At 49.2% G+C, this 4,268-nt stretch overlaps 1 long non-coding RNA gene across 1 annotated transcript; it reads right to left on the bottom strand.

The window, feature by feature from the left end:
* Nucleotides 1-664: 664 nt before the first annotated feature.
* LOC129737387 (uncharacterized) lies at nucleotides 665-3,893 on the bottom strand. The gene is made up of 3 exons (XR_008735159.1): nucleotides 3,711-3,893; nucleotides 1,812-2,004; nucleotides 665-1,087 (listed from the first exon to the last, which is right to left on the bottom strand). It is a non-coding gene; the product is annotated as an uncharacterized LOC129737387 (long non-coding RNA).
* Between the last annotated feature and the right edge of the window lie 375 nt (nucleotides 3,894-4,268).

The raw sequence follows: 4,268 nt of genomic DNA, 5'->3' as shown, positions 1-4,268 counted from the left end.
ATGACAAATCATTACCCAGCTGCGCCGCTGTCCCCTCCCCGCGCCGGCAGAGAGGGGACGAAGCTGTGCCCTCCCGGCACCCAGTCCCCTCCCTTCCCGGGGTGCATCTCTGCTCTCTCGGTCCTGATAATGTGATGTAGATAAGGCCTAGACTCAAACGACTCGGATCGTATCCTTGGGTCGATACAGCCTGCTTTATGGCTGCTCCTACACAAACATTTTGAGAAGGGTTGCCAAGAGGCGTGCGCGCACATGTGCCACCCCGCCAGGGCGAAGCGGTGGTCTCACCAAATGACACCCACCCCGATGTCACCTAGCTCTTCAGAAAAGACCAAACGATGCCACTTGAAACTGGTGAAGGCCACAAGTCAGCATCACTGGTAGCTGAAGACTGTGGAGATAGGTCTGCCATGAGACATCAGCAACGCTGCACACCAGATCACCCCTTGAGTTACTATGGGAAGGGAAAAATGAGGTCTCGTTACGGCCGTCCACAGGGTTTCACCCTGCCCCATAGGCAGAGGGGAGGTGACTTCTCCCACCACCACCCACTGTCCCCATTACCTGCTCCCAGGCAGCCCCCATGTCCCGAGCTCCCACTGCGAAGGAGCTCAGCTGCGGTTGCAGTTGTCAGGGCAGGAGGTTTCAAGCCATGGCAAACGATGAAAATGGGAAAGGCTGGAAGGAACCGGCAGACTCCCTTGCAGATGTGTGGTGTTGCATTTCACACTGACCCATGCCTGGCTTTTCTGGGAAAGGCCTGTATTATGGAAATACAATTCCAGGTTTTCCCCACAGGGCTGTGTTATTTGCCTTTTATTTATTTAATTTTTTTTTTTGAATTTACTGAATTTTGCACAGAAGCTCTTTCCTTGTTAAGACTCGTGAACCGTACTACAGAAGGGTGGAAATAAAAAAACAGACATGCAAAGTGATACAGCTTGATGTGCCTGGTTTATTCCCGGTTTCACCTTCCAGACGCCTTCCCTGACATGACGGTTCCCTCGCCGGTGACGTTGTTTTGTGTCAGAGGGCCTTGCCTTTCCATGAGCTGTTCTGCGAGATACAGTTCAACATCCTGTTGAACCTGGAGGAAAAGAATCTTGAGAAATAGGGAGATGCGCTGCCAGAAAAGGAGCCTTGGCCAAGAGAAGGGGGTTGCCAGACTGCCTGAACTCTAACTGAACCGAGGACCAGGGCGGCCCCACGTAGCCTAGCAATCTCCAAATAGCAAGAAATACGTCAAAGCTGAGTTTTGAAATGTCTTAGGTATACTCACTTCGATTTCACCTCCATTTCACCTTTTTTTTTAAAAATTATTTTTAATGGCTTTTTCCATATCCTGGGGACTTAGGGCGGACATTGCAATGGGTTAACTCTAGATAGGCTTTTCCCCTATAAAGATTGGGTACAGGAACACTTACCTTCATTTTCTTATCATTTCTGAGGCATAAAATAATTTCATGTGCCGTAGATATTTTTTTTTCCTTCTTTCCTTTTTTAAGAACATGTTGTAAGTAGTGGTGCACAAATGACTCCTTGGTTAGATAAGACGTTATGTTTTTATCCTTGGACTATGCCCCCAGGCTCTCAGTAATGCCAGCATCAGCTAAGTTAGCATCTGATTAGTCGTTCTTGCCTCTTACCCAATGTCAGTCTTGATTATGCCTATTAATCTGGCACTTTTTTTTTTTTTTTTTTTTAACTGAGCTATGGGCACAATCCTGCCCAATTCTCAGCACTCTGCTACTACCACAGCTAACAGTTCTCACATTTCTACAATTCCGGGGGTTTTTGTATGTGTTTCTCACCTTTAAAATAGCCACATTGGTGTTCACCGTGCTTTTGGGCAGTTGTGGCCCTGAGAGAAGAAATCTGGGCTCCTGCCCTGATGATGTTGGCTTTAGAGATCCCTTGATGTTCTCGGTCTCTCAGCCCAAAACAAGGGTTAAGGCTTCTTTCCAAAGAAAGCTGGGCGATGAGGACGCACAGACAATTTTCACTCTGGCAATGAGAAAAGGGTATTGGGGACAAGAAAAGGTTAGAGAGTGAATTTCATAGCTCAGGACTGGATTTCAACATCACATCCACATTGATAATCAGGACTGACTTGTTACGGAAGGTGGTGTTGGAGTGTTGTTATGTGGCATTTCTATTATTTCAAACAGATGTCAGCACCCTGTTCCAAACCACCCCAGCACAGCAGCAGCCTGGAGCTTTGCTGAGGGTTGAACCGTTTCTTTTTCCTCTCCCTGCTTTCTTACATCACTTTCTGAGTCACAGCTGCAATTCAAGCGTGATTCCTCAAGGCTGGGGCTGAGTTTTATTAACATCAGGAGAAATCCAGCTCACTTTGAGGTGCCCTAACATCTACTCAGCTCTGCTCGTTATTGCAACAGAGCGGACACTTGTCCCAGCCAAGAGCCAGAAATCTCTAGCTGGTTCCTTCATTGCCTTGCAATGATTCAACTTGATGGAGCAGACCAACTGGGGAGCTAAGAAGACATCTCTCTCAAGTTGACCTCAAGCAAGTGTTAGACATAAAAAACCCTGCCCTTGGAAAGCTCCCTTTGATGTGGGGAACAGGCTGGCAGCAGGTGGGAGAGGGCTGCTGTTTGGCTCGCTGTGCTTTGGCATCACCCTGGAGCACAGCAGACCTGCCGCCCCTTCGCTCTTCTCCCAGCATCTCCCAGGGTGTCCCCAGGGCAGCCATCAGCCTTGGTCAGTCTGATGGAACCGTGCCACAAACACACAAGAGGGACTTTGGGGACAGGAGGAATCTCAAATCCTTTACAGAACCAGGGCAACAGTAAGGAAAGGTTTGAAGGTAGAGATCTGTGGGGCTGACCAGCAGCTCTCTGCTGAGACACTGTTCCCAGCTTGAGCCCCCTGTGGGGCACAGATATGGCAGCTCTCAAGAAGCTGCTTCAGCTACGATGTCTGTGTGTGTCGGGGGTTGTGTGCAGATGTTCTGTCCCTCCCTGCAACATGCCAGAGCTGAGAAGAGCCGATCAGGTCAAACAAGGGCTACTACGTTGCCTGCACAAAGCTCTGGAAGAAACTCCTGCCTTCTTGAGGGAGGGGGGGGGGGAAGGAGACCTTGCGGGGCTGAAGCCAGGCTCTGATCCTTCTCCACCACCCCTTTCTAACCTTCTCTCAGTGCAGAGAAAAGATGGGGTCGTTCAGGTCCTTGCATAAGCCAAGCGCTAACCACAGGTAAAGGTAACTCCGACACAATTCAGAGATACTAACCCCAGTAAGTAGATCTATGGGTTTGAAGAGCTTTCGCCAGAACAGACCAGGAAAGCCAAAGGACCACCGTCTGCCTGTACCATATTGCTCCCTTTTCTCACCCAGAGGAGGAACATGTGTGGGGAGCATGTACTCAGCCCAGACAAGCAGGGAGCAGCTCCCCAGCTGTGGCCACCTGAGAAACCCCACTGGCAACAGCAGCAAATACCCCGCCTTGGGGTGCTATGCCCCCACGCCAGCCTTGGCAAGCAGCCATGCAAGAGGGAAAGAGCTTCTACGTCAGAGCGTGGCCGAGCTCCCTCTGGGCTGCAGTACTGATGCTCGCATGGGTGAGTCGGCCACAACGCATTGCATACAGAGATAACCACAGTTTTCTCAAAATATCTTGCTGGTTTTCCAGCAGGGGGACAGGACTGGGGGCATCTGTCCTTTCCCTGGGTGCTTGGGCATTGACTCACCTGCACAGGCATCTTAGGTGTAGGGATAGCCGAAGGCAAAACTGGCCGGACGGTACAACACAGCCTTCCCAGTTTGGAAATGCACGTCAATCCTCCTCCAGATGGACATAAGCCTCTTTTTAATATGTTTTCCATTTATTCCTTTTTTTTTTTTTTTTTTTTTTTTTTTTTAAATCGGTGAGGTTGAATGTAGCTGGAGGGTGCAGGAAAAAGGGGAGAAGGGAGACAAACCCAGACATGTTTAATTAAAACGGCATGAACGTTCAAGATAGTGCTCTGGGAATGAACCGATACGGTTTCTCACACGTACTGCGGAGAGGACAGAGGGCAGGCTCCGATGAACACATAGTCCCAATAAGACAACACGCTTATTCCTAGAAATAAGACTCAGATGTTTTGGGGAATGCACTTAGACAAGATGAAGTGCAGAAAAGATAAGAGCTCTGATTAATTAAGAGAGAACACGAAGCATTGTGAGCAAGCCATCAGAAACAACATTTCTTTGGCAGGTAAGTGGGGGCTGAAGATGCTTGCAGGCTATGGCAGCTGTACGTTGGT

The sequence above is a fragment of the Falco cherrug genome, chromosome 14 (genome assembly GCF_023634085.1).
Source record: "Falco cherrug isolate bFalChe1 chromosome 14, bFalChe1.pri, whole genome shotgun sequence".
Lineage (NCBI taxonomy): Eukaryota > Metazoa > Chordata > Aves > Falconiformes > Falconidae > Falco > Falco cherrug.
The sequence above is the reverse complement of the archived record's forward strand: the minus strand, read 5'-3'. Positions and strand labels throughout refer to the sequence as shown.